The following is a 12,791-nucleotide window of genomic DNA, read 5'->3' as shown; positions in this document are numbered from 1 at the left end:
CCTAGCATCACACCATAAAGTTACACATCTCTTCAGTATGTAGCATCACGTTATAGAGCTACACATCTCTTCAGTACCTAGATTCATGCCATGAAGCTGTAATTGTCTTGAGCATCTACCATCATCATCAGCAATATCATCAAATGTTCAAGTTTATTACCCTTCACGTTTCTGTTGGAGAAAGGCTGATCCTTGTAGTGTAGTTCCGTTCTTTCAACATATGAATCAAATTGAGCTTTTATCTTAATTGGGTTCTTTAAATTGAATGCATTGAGCTCGTTTCTAATTACTGTGTTTCGAATTCGATCCTCTGATATGTGTCTCGCCACATTCCTGAGAAATAGCCGCCCTTCTGTCCTTTCTTTGCGTCTCTTTCTTTACAAGTGTCCATATTTCAGGCTGTATGTCAAAGTCCGAATAGCACTAGCCGCCATGTTGCTGTATTTACACCAAGGAATTTAATTATATCACTTTATGGCCTAACGTTCAAACGTTATTTGTAGAAGAGACACAAAACTATATGTTGGTACCTTAACGTTACTTCTCCTTTAAGACAGAGGACGCAGTCTTGCAGGAGGATGCAAGAAGCGTGAATGTAGTTCAACGTGTTGTTCACTTGGCGTAAAGCAGGAGTTCGGAAAATTTGTGACAATGTGACCCCATGAAATAATCATAAATGTGACACCCATGATTAAATCTGCTTATGTCATTAACATTAACTCGAGAGAAGTAAAGCTCATGTATCCCTATTGACGGCACGCGGCAGCGTAGTTTTTTGAGACTTATGTTACAAGCTGGAAGGTCACGGGTTCGATTTCCGATGAGATGATTGAATTTTTTTAATTGACCTAATCCTTGCTGCTGCACTATGGCCCTGGGGTCGACTCAGCCTCTAACAGAAATTAGTACCAGGAATCTTCCTGGGAGTTAAACGGTGGCAGGCGCGTAAGGCCTACAACTTTACCGCCATCTGTGAGCCCATTATCTATAAAATGTAGGAGCTTCGACGTCTCACAACCCTATGGGCCTTCACGGCCTGTTACAGGGATAGCTTTACCCTACCTCTATCGATGTCAGAACGGGCCAGTAGTCTCAGTTGTTCGGTGTTGCTGTTGGAAAGTCGTCAGCTTTGTGAACTTGGCAAATAGCATGTTCAGTTTAAAAGGGGAAACACTTGACGTACGTTGCTAGCTGTCAATAATGTCCGACGAAGAGGATGAGTTTCCTTGGAGTTGCACAGTTCTAGAGACTTGGGCATTATCTTCTAAATATCCACTGCCATTTTAGGCCCTACGTTGATTTCTGCTTCCTTATCGCAGCAAAGAGGACGCTGCAAAGGTCAAATATATATTTTTACAGCTTTCTGAATCAATTCTTTATACTCAACTTGTACACCGCTTCAAAATTTAGGAAGAACAAATATCAATCTATATATCAGTCCGTCCATCCGGCCATTCATCTATGGGTCTACAGCACTTTGTTGGACCTTGGCCACTTTTCAGTTTCTAAATCCTATACACAGTCGGTAGGACCCCTTGGACGGGGGATCAGCCCGTCGCAAGGCCGCTACCTTCACACAGAACAACACAAACAGTGATTAAAAGCATACAGAAAGCCATGTCTTGAGTGGGATTCGAACCCACGATCCCAGCGTTCGAACGAGTAAAGACAGTTCATACCTTACACCACGCGGCCACCGTGATAGGCAAGAATTAACCTAGTAGAAAATTTAATTTTTAAAGAGATCTCAGAACAGCTAAGAAAAGCAAAGCTATCCCTGTAACAGACCGTGGAGGCCTATATGGTTGTGAGACGTCGATGCTCCCACATCTTCTAGACAATCGGCTCACAGATGGCGGTGAGGTTGTGAGCCTTACACGCCGGCCGGCCGCCCGGCCGCCCTTTACCCCCAGCAAGATTCCTTGTATTCATTTCTGTTAGAAGCTGAGTCGACCCCACGGCAATAGTGCGGCTGGAAGGATTAGGTCAGTTACTCGTAAAAAAAATCAAATGACCTCATGGGGAATCGAACTCGCGACCTTGCGGCTTCTACCATAGTGCCACAACCAACTACGTTACCGCGGGCACATGAGTAAAATAGGTCGTGACTTTTTAAGGCACTACAATAGCATTCGCCTCGAAGAATCGAGGAAGGTCATGAACTACTTTATTCTGAGTAGGCCCAGATGCAACCTAGAACATACAAGACTCGAATCAGGGAAGCTGGCCACAACACCACGACATTTTGGCTTTTATATTAATTTTAGTATCGAATACTCGCATTTATGAATGCATTGTGCAGTACTGGGCTTATAGTGTTCACGTACAGCTACAGAAGTTTAATATAAGTAAGCCTGCTATGAATCCTACAAAGATGACATCAGAATTTTATTCCGTTAATATTGTCACGTGTATGAGTAACTACAGACGGTGTTTGGATTGATAATCGGATTTCTTCAACACTTACAACTGGTAAGGGTAACTATAAGCAAAGGTTATGCTCTCACTGTTCTACACACTTCACAAATCCCTATAGGACAGGCTAGTTTCCTCAGTCTATTACAGTCTTCACTAGCCGTTGATTGGTAGCGGCTTTCTACGGTGGACGTACCCCTTCCTCTGGGTTCCCGAACTCTCCCCGGGACCAGCTACCAGCTTCTCATAGTAACAACTGAACCCCTGCGGTTATCTCACTAACCACCAATCAACTCACTCCACTGACTGCAATGACCGCATGGAAAACACCACTCCTATGTTGCAGTGCAATTGTTGCCGTGGAATTTTTGCTCTCATATCTGTTTGCTGAGCCGTTATCTAGCAACGGCTGTCGTAGACTCGCGTATTTTGCGGTCGTTGCCTAGTGACGGGTCCACACGCCACTATGTTATACTTCATTTTCTCTGTTCCTGTCATAGTTAATATGTTTCTTCGTGTCCAAGAATACATTTTATCTTTTGTTTCCATAGAATTCACAAATGACAATTCCAACCAACAAAATCACTATTACTGGGTGCATGCATTGCAGTAGACTAGCGCAGTAGAACAAATACTCCTAGCCTTAAATTGTGTTTTAAAACTTCCGGACTCAAACACTGCAGACACTACGTGACATATTCTGTGTGGGTATTAAATTTGTTTCCTTTCTTTCAAAGGGTTGCGAATATCTGGACGCAAGAGATGACGAAACGAAGTGACAGAGAAGTTACATAACTGCAATGTATGGGGATGCCGTCTTCTGGGATGTGGCGCCGTGTAGATAATATGTAAACCGACGTTTCGAAGAAATAGATCGCCTCCATCTTCAGGGTAGAAGAAAAAATTTGCGAGCGAGGAACCAGCTGCGATGGGCGTAAGGGTAGGCGGTAACGCAGTTGGCTGAGGCATTATGCAGCGTCATCAGCAGCGACTTGAAGCACAGAGCAAATGATGCTCGAGATGGTTCAAGTTCGTATAACAACAGGCGTGACCAGAGTGGTTTGAACGGCTGTTGTACTGCGATGTGGAAAGCAAATGGAAAAACTACCACATTATCACTTTTCCTGGATAGTCTCTTTCAAAAACAGAAGATCACATTAAGTGGAGGAACTGTTTTGGAAGAGACTGTGGACCTGTCATCTGACAGATTACTGATGAATGAATGAATGAACCAGCTGTAGCCACCTGCAGTCACCTACTCACCCTCACCTACTCGCTCGAGGATTTTTTTCTTCTACCCTGAAGATGGAGGCGATACGTTCCTCCGAAACGTCGGTTTATAGAATATCTACATAGCGCCACATCTCAGAAGATGGCATTCTTCATAGTCACTGCTGTGGAAACCTCAAATTTTACGCAATGTAAGGGATTTTGATCTTCATGTTGCAATATGTGAATACACGTGAGCTGTATTTGCTGTTTCGGGGATTCTTTTTGTATCCGTCTTCATACCGCTGACGTTATCACGGTACCATCAGCACATTAGCATTGACCCGTTATGAAAGCTTTCATCTCGTTACAGTGATCAGATATCTGATTGATTGATCGGATTGGCTGAATAATCAACTGACTTATTTTCTGCATCTATTGCATATCCCGTCACATCAATTAACTAACCGACTCCATATTAGGGAGTCATTCTTGGGAGGCCAATATGTGCTCAGCCGCTCAGGAAATTCCAAGCATTTAGTGGAACCCAAAAGTTCAGTGCCGTTTACGCAAGGTTCCACGCTGGTCCCTCATCTGAGCCAGATGAATCCAGTCCATATTTTATATCATGTTTTTTAATATTTATTTTAATATCCTCCCATTTACAGTTTCGTATTCCTAGTAGTGTCTTTCCTTTAAATTTTCCCACAAAAAATTATGTATGCATCTTTTCCTAAGCGATGTATATGCCCCTCCCATCTCATCCTCTTTTATTTGATAATTGTGATGTTTGACATCCGGTCACGGTAGCCGAGCGGTCTAAGGCATGTACTGCCTTCGCTCGCTTGGAAACCGGGATCGTGGGTTCGGATCCCACTCAGGGCTTGGATGTTTAGTTTGTGTGTGTGCGTTTTTCTGTGTTTGTATACAGGTAGAAGCCTTGCGACGAGCTGATCACCAGCCCAAGGAGTCCTACCGAATGTGTAAGATCTAGAAAAACCGAAGTGAACGGAGAAGTTAATGGAGGTAGGCCTAGGTCCACTGGGGCTGTAGTGCCAGGGAAAAAATGTTTGACAACCGCCTCAGTTTCCCTCGCTAGAATATTCTGTCAGGACAAAGTCAGGAAAATAACAAACAAATTAGCCGCATTAAAATTTTGTCCATTCCTTCAGTAATTCATTTTCACATTTATCCGCCATTTTTTCAATTTGTTTTTTAATTTTAATTCCTTATTTTAGGGGTTTTGCTTAGTTTACTCTCTTGATGTACTAATTTGGGCGTGTGTACGCCAATCTCTGTTGGTGAAGTAAATAAAAGTAAAATCGTACCTCTGCTTAATTAATTAAACACTACACTGTGAAGACTTATTTGGGAATGGAGGTATAGCTCCACCTTCCTTAACCTCGACATTAGATGGATGTGAATGGGCAGTTTCATGCTCCAAGCGCCTTACCCCCATTGAAAGAGAATCAAGGACCCATTTTACAGGAGGTTGAGTGGGCTCTAGAGACGGTCTGGACGCTGTGGAGTAGAGAAAAATATCTTTACTTCAGGACTCGAACTCCGGCCCTCCATCCCGTAGCCTATTCGCTATACCGACTGAAGTATCCCGACTCTAACCACTACTGGTCGATTTAATTTTAATTATTCTCTTTCAGGTTGGTATGAAAACATCAGAAATTGTAAGGGACAGAAATGCATTCAAAGGGTCGATGTAGGGCACATCGTTTGACGTCATAATGATCAGTAGGTGAGTGCGCCAAGGTGAAAACGAAACATAGGAACAAAACACACACACATTAAAAAGCGCACTTCAGCGTATTCATAATAGAGGTTTCCCGTTCCTGTCAGTCTTTTGTTCGAACAATAATGGAAATCTGTACTCCAGTGGAGTACAAATAATTTCTAGATTAGATATTTACGATTCTGATAACTGCTGAGGTCTGGATCTGAGGCGGGGCTGAGGGTGGATGATCCTGAAACCCAGAGAAAGGGAAATGCCCGCCGTTGGAAGCCGTTACCGAGCAACGGCTATTGAAGGTGTGACTTTTGACATATGTGTGTGTGTGTGTGAGTGTGTATTAGTGAATTTTAAAGTATAGTCAGGCTGTATGAAAGGGTCCAATAAATGTGATCATCAATCCAAAACCCCGTCTACAGTAACGCTAATAGACGTGACAATACGAAACGAGCGTTACGAGTGTTAGTAATTAATTTGAATATGACGGCTCAATATCTATTTTATGTGTCAAAGTATTAAGATATGGGGAAGCAGGCGTGTCAGGGAACAGTAAAAGTGTATGAGTTACGCCACTGGGTATAACTCATTCAAGAGCAAGTACTTATTGAACGTATGTATTTATAAGAGATTATGTATAATAAATGTGAGAGAAAAAAATATTATTTACATATCACTATTTTATTTGGGGGTACGCGGTAGCGTATTTGGTTGAGGCACTATGTTATAAACCGGAAGGTCGCGGGTTCAAGTCCCGATGAGGTCATTGGATTTTTTCAATTGACCTAATCGTTCCGGCCGCACTATGGCCCTGGGGTGGACTCAGCCTATAACAGAAACGAGTACCAGGAATTAATTAAATAATTTCCTGGGGAGTAAAGCGCGGCCGACGCGTAAGGCTGACAACCTTACCGCCATCTTTGAGCCGATTGTCTAGATAATGTGGGAGCCTCAACGTCTCACAACCCTATGGGCCTTCACGGCCTGTTACAGGGATAGCTTTACTTTTACTTACTATTTCATTTACTTTTTATCTGGGGAAGCGCACACTAAAAATACCACATTGTTGATTGATTTTTATCTAAAGACGCTACTGATTTTGAAGCCATATTGTGTTCATGTCTTCTGCATATACTCTAAAAGTTATAAGCGTGGAACATGAACAAATAGAACCGCAAAAGTATAAGACTCTTTCGGAACATGCCCTGAAAGAGTCGAGTACACGTTCAAGATACTGAAGTTCAGATACGTTGTGAAACACCTCTTGGTAAGGATTTCAAGTCTTATTCCAAAACAGGATTTCAAATTATTTCACAGACATCCTTCTGACTAATAAAACAGTAAATGTAACTCTCATAGAGAAGTCTAAGTATCAGAGAGTTGGTATAATTTCAGCGCTTCCTAAAGTCTATGTTTATATAAGTTCAATTCAATTTGAATGCTGACATGCAGTGATAACGCTTTGTTTATCAATGATCGAGTTTGAGTTTGAAATACAATTACGTTGTTCTGAGTTATAAATCGGTTCCTGACTTCATTCAATTTGGAGCAAACTAACTTAACTTCACGGCAGGCTGAAGTGCTGGCACATTCGTATACTTAAAACTTTGACATGAACAACAAAGTTAAAACTTGTCGCGAACTACGTGTAGCTTCCTACACTCAGATGTGATTCTGCTAGGGCCCGAATGTTTCAGGATTAGTAACGAAACTTCTGTAGATTTCCCAGCTGAAACTATCATGAATCTGTAACACAACTTACAGTAATGAAGGATTCTTTGCAATTTTACAGACAGTTCAAGACAGTTCAAGACAGTTCAAGACATTTATGTAGTAATATTGTGGAGTATAGACCCATTTCTAAGCGATGACTGTAAAAAACGACCATTGCTACACAACGGCTAGGTAAACATGTCCCCGTTGCTAGGAAACAGATTCTTAATAATGCAACAGTTGGACTACAGCAATAGAAGAGCTGTGTTTGTACACGGTCCATGCCAAGATTTTATAAGCAAGAAACAAAGTCAGTTTTTATATTACTAGTGGGGTGGTACTAAGTCCCTTGTACTGCGGCCACTTCTGGCCTATTGTACCAGCCCCAGATGATAGGCGAGGGTGATTGTGGAGCAATTGGAGGAATGATGGTTGGCAGGGAAGACCGAAGTACTCGGAGAAAACCTGCCCCAGGGCCACTTTGTCCACCACAAATCCCACTTAACCAGACCCGGGCTCGAACCAGGGCCGCCGCTGTGGGAAGCCAGCGACTAACCGCTTGAACTATGGCGCGGCCAAGTCAGTTGATAGTCACGCTCGTGTGGAGGCGGGGTCGAATACCTCCACCGTGACCCTGCGAATCGTAGGAGGCGACGAAAAGGGAAGTCTGAAATCTGACAAAGTTAAATATGGTCGCGAGTCCCAAGGGACTCGGACCCGAGAAAGACTGTGCTAGCAAGGGACAGCAGCATATACAAAAGACAGACCTGTCCTCTCGTCAGAGAGGGCGCCTCACAAAATCAAGACCGTAACTGGCAAAGAGCAATAAATATCTGGTCATGAGTCCCAGATGGGGCTCGACACCAAGATTGACTGACTAACCGTCAGTCGCAATGTGACTTTGACTTTGTTGATATTCAGTTCTGTACGGAAGGCTGTGAAGAAAGGACTTAATCCGCAGGCAGAAGATTAACCAATGCCGGAGCCGTTACCATGAAACGGCTAATAACAGAATGAGAACACTAGACTGTGTATTCTAGTGAATTGTAAAGTGTGGGAATTGCGATAGTGTTATAGCTATTTGTAGTTATGATCTATAAATGGTCAATAAATCCATTAACCAAACCTAACCCAGTTTATAGTCATACATACACGATAAAATATTAATGTGTTATCCTAGCATTCGCTAGGAGAAACTCAGAAAGCATACATAGATGTCATCCGGCCGGGATTCGAAACACCTACCTCCAGAATAAAAATGCACTACTACAACTACCTTCTAGATGTTCGGTGGAAATCATGATCATTATTCTAATTTGACGTAGGCAAGTTTTTCTAATGCTTTTCTCTGTGGTTATGCCTACTTCATTCGTACCGATATTCATTTGGGCTACTCTGCAGTACGAATATAATGTCACAAATATGATCATAAAGCAAACGTAAAGTTCCTTCTTGTATTCCTTTCGGCGCACACCAAATCAAATACACCCCGTGCTGAAGTTTCAGATTTTAATGATATCTTTAATTACGTAGGTATCATGTAATAATATTTTTATGCGATGAGCTGTATGTGAAAAATGGACGAATTTCGAAATCAGCTTCCTAAGAAGTGTGTCAAGAACTTTATTTCCCCATTATTACAATTAATGAATTTAGAGATAAATATATGACACGTGAAGTCACTTAATCAGTAAACGTCTGCAGTTGCACATTGCACAAAATGGGTATTGTGGCGTATTTACTCAAAGCGAGAACTGTGGAGGCAGAGAAACAGCTGTTGCTAGGTAATGAACCGTAGACACGCAGCAGAGGAATGCGCCACGTACCCTATGACGTCACGAAACCCTACAAGAGTTGTTGCTAATGGCATTCTCTATGGGTCCGCGGCGCGCTCGTTGCTACGCAGCGGTGCGATAAACGAATTCCTGCAGCAGTGAATCAACACGTAAAAAAAGATGACGCAGTGTTTTCTGTGAGTCCGCACCGAGGCTATATAACGAGGACCTCACGGAGCTGAGAAATAGAATCGAGTCGAATTCCGGAGTTGGAAATTGCAGCAGAAAATTGGGAAAGCCAGCAGTCGAAGGTGATTGAGAACAATGGAAAGAAAAGAATTAGACTGTGCAAAGAAGACGTCATGTGTGATTTGAAGTTACACTGAGACTTATAAATCCATTGCCAGGATACGACTAGTGGAGAGTGTAATAGACTGAGGACACTAGTATGTGTAACAGTGACCTGTAGAGTGTGTAGAATAGCTATAGCGCTGTTATTGCTTGTAGATCCCAGACGAATGTCAATAAATCCAATCATCCAATCCAAAACCCGTCTAATAAGTCACATGACATTATGAAAGGGAAAATAAGATATCCCAAATTTGCATACACAAAATGAACTACATAAAACAAACAGAAAATAAACTGGATCTCAGGATTACGTGAGGTTTTTGGAAGAATGTGTTAAATTGCGTGAACCTCGTTGTGTTTTGAATATTAAATAAACCCTCTTTTAAAGAGGTAAAATACATTTTCCCTGTGCACGCTTTTCTACCCGCTCTCCTGTTTCTGAGGCTGGGCACGCAGGCATGGGGGGCGGGCACGGCCCCCTGCATGCACTTCCTCCGCTCAGTTATCGACTGTTCACGCGTGCTGACAAAATCCGTGAATATAGTGACTGCACTTTTGCCAGTTTGGGACCTCACATAAAAGAGAATGGCTCCTTGGTCAGATACACGTTCTTTGGGGAATAGACCCTGTCTAGAAATCAACGTCATGTCATATTGTTATCACGCTGTACCACTTCATGTTTTTTTGTTTTTTTTTTCATGGAGTGAGACTTGTCCACTTGGTACTGCAGCCACTGTTTGTTCTAATGTACCAGCCCCATTTGATAGATGATGATGAATGAGGAACAATCAGTCGAATGAGAATTGGCAGAAGAAACCAAAGCAGACGGAGAAACCCTGTCACAGTGCTATTTACTCCACCACAAATCCCATATGTCTTGACCCGGACTCGAACCCGGGCACACGCAGTGGAATGCCGGCGACTAACCGCCTGAGTTATGGCACAGCCTTACCATTTCATGTTTGTTTATGTTTTTAGAGTCCACAAATAGTTATTCACTGCTCCTATCTCTTCTTCTTGTTTGTCTCCTCCTTTTGCCCATTTCTCTCGTCCACATTCCATTTCTTTATGTTCTTTCTCTTTTATTTTTCCATCTTTCTTTTTTTTCTGTCTTCCTGCTCGTCCTTTGCAAAGAATGACCAACATATTGCCTCTGTAAGTATCACGGCTTTTGATGCAATTAAACATAGGAAATATTTCTGTGCATTTTAGGAGATTTGTACTCAACCGTCAACCATGACCTCATGAATGCCGCCACGGCAAGGGACGAGCAAACAAATCTGGTATTGGCTTTAGACTGCCTTGACATCAGTTCCTTTTACCGTTAATGCAGTGCACTGTTACAGTATCGCTTTCAGATATACAGAGTGTTCCTGGACGTATTGCCCAAACTTCAGGAGAGTATTCTAAGGGTCATTCGGAGCAATAAAGTTCAATAAATTACAGGTCTATTCGACACCTCATTCAAGTTAAGCATAATAAGAATGATCAAGTCAAGGAGGATGAGACGGGTAGGAAATGTAGAACGCATGGGGCAAGAAGAATGTATGTAGGCTTTTGGTCCGAAAGCCAGAAAGAAAGACACCGTATAAACACTTAGATGTAGGTGGGATGATAATATTATGGCATATAGACCCGTTGCTAAGCACTGACTCTGTAAATAGCGGCCGTTGCTAGGAAACGCCCGCAGCGTACACGCATACAACAATAGAACGACTGGGTTATGCAAGCCGTCTCTAAGCAACGATTCAGTAAATAGGTTTCCGCGGCAAAGGACATCAACGCAACAATAGAAGAACTGCGTTCTTTTGTGTGGTCTGTGCCGAAATGTAAGCAACACAGTTGAAACGAGTTTGTTGTTCTTGGTCCGTTGTCAGCAGTTCAGTCTAGTGAAGTGACGTGAAGTAGCTGGTTGGTGAGGGAAGCAGTTCAGTCTAGTGAAGTGACGTGAAGTAGCTGGTTGGTGAGGGAAGTAGTTCAGTCTAGTGAAGTGACGTGAATTAGCTGGTTGGTGAGGGAAGCAGTTCAGTCTAGTGAAGTGACGTGAAGTAGCTGGTTGGTGAGGGAAGCAGTTCCGTTGTCAGCTGAAAGTCAGCCTTTGAAGAGAAGACTAGGAGGTTGGTGTGAAATGGCCGCCAGCCTGGGACGCAGTTCAGTTGTCAGTTGACAAGAGCTCTGCATCGTCAGCTGTGATAAGTGGACCTGTGTGAGGAAAGCTGAAGAATCTCCACTGTTTCAGTTAAATCTGTTGCCGTGAAACAGTTAATGAAGATTATAATAGACTGCAGTCACGACTTTGCTTGTGTCGGTGATCTGTAAAAATGTAATTCCGATTTGTATACACAAGCGGTCAATAAATCCAATTCATTCAATCCAGACCCCGTGTACAGTCTCCCCTAAATACGTGGATCTTAGAGGTATAGATTTGGATGGTATGAACTTGATTGATATGACTCAAGATAGGGACCAGTGGAGGTCTCTTGTGAACACGGGAATGAACTTTCTGGTTCCATATGAAAATTCTTGAGTAACTGAGCTAGTGAAAGAATAGTAAGCAATTAGGTTTTTCCCGGAACATTTTGTATATTTTACTATTTTCTTTGTTGGTTTTAATTGTGTGTATGAATTTCCAGAAAAATTACGACAGTCTCATTTTTATTTATGACTGTCTCGAAGAAATATCCACGAATCGACAAAATATTTTATATTTCTTAGTTTTGAAGCCTCTTTCTGTTCACTTCCACGCTTTTATATCTACATTTCCGCTATGCATCAGTAAACAACGCTAAGAGCTGCATTCTTGTTGCTTCGTTTATTGGTAATAATTAATCTGTATCCCGAAGCGATCACAACAAGAAGCTTCCATTGCACCTTGTTTGGCGTATTGCAGGGGTCACATTATTATAAGTTGTATATAATAATATAACCTTAAGCAACACAACAATTACATTGTTCAACTGTTACAATTATTTGCTAATCACATCATCATTACCACACATTGTAAGTCAAATTAATGAGTTAATTAAACGTCATATTTCGACTACCGTTTAACCATCATCAGGTTTACAGCGTAAGTTGGCGCACTACTACTGCAGATATATTAAGTTAAAATTAAAATTAAACTTCCAGTTGCTGTTATAGTTAAAATTAATTAAGTTCAGAGGTTCATGCAGGACAATTGACAGGGCCTCCGGACCTATTCACTGTTTTCCGAAAGTCTGGTCCTGGGGCTGTGTGACAGTGCGGAAGAAATAACGTGTTGCCCCATCACCCATGAACCACATTTGTTGTTGATGAAGAGGAAATTGTTGCAAGAGCACTGCTAAACCGTTCACTAAGAAACGATAGTTCACTGCACCACTCAGTCTGTTAGATAAGGCAACTGGTCCCAAGAACTGATCACTTAAGATGCCCTACCAGACAGTGATGGATAATCAGTGTTAATATCTTGATGCTACGGTGTTGTGAGGATTGTCATTCACCCAGACGTGGATATTGTGAAGCTTCAGAATGCCGTCTCTCGTGAATCCCACCTCATCAGTAAAGAGGATTTTAACTATAAACTGTGTGATTACAACAGATACCAACAT

The 12,791-nt window shown here is 42.2% G+C and overlaps 1 protein-coding gene across 4 annotated transcripts in view; it reads left to right on the top strand.

Annotated features, from left to right (window-relative positions):
* The window catches only part of LOC111864982, a 258,314-nt gene that overhangs the window by 52,651 nt on the left and 192,872 nt on the right, over positions 1-12,791 (top strand). Inside the window, exon 2 of one of the 4 annotated variants that reach the window (XM_023852643.2) lies at positions 5,283-5,374. The exons of the other annotated variants lie outside the window; for them this stretch is intronic. The gene's annotated coding sequence lies outside the window, so the exon portion shown is untranslated. The remainder of the gene's footprint in view (positions 1-5,282; positions 5,375-12,791) is intronic. 4 annotated transcript variants of the gene reach the window in all.

The sequence above is a fragment of the Cryptotermes secundus genome, unplaced genomic scaffold (genome assembly GCF_002891405.2).
Source record: "Cryptotermes secundus unplaced genomic scaffold, Csec_1.0 scaffold209, whole genome shotgun sequence".
Taxonomy (NCBI): Eukaryota; Metazoa; Arthropoda; class Insecta; order Blattodea; family Kalotermitidae; genus Cryptotermes; species Cryptotermes secundus.
The sequence above is the reverse complement of the archived record's forward strand: the minus strand, read 5'-3'. Positions and strand labels throughout refer to the sequence as shown.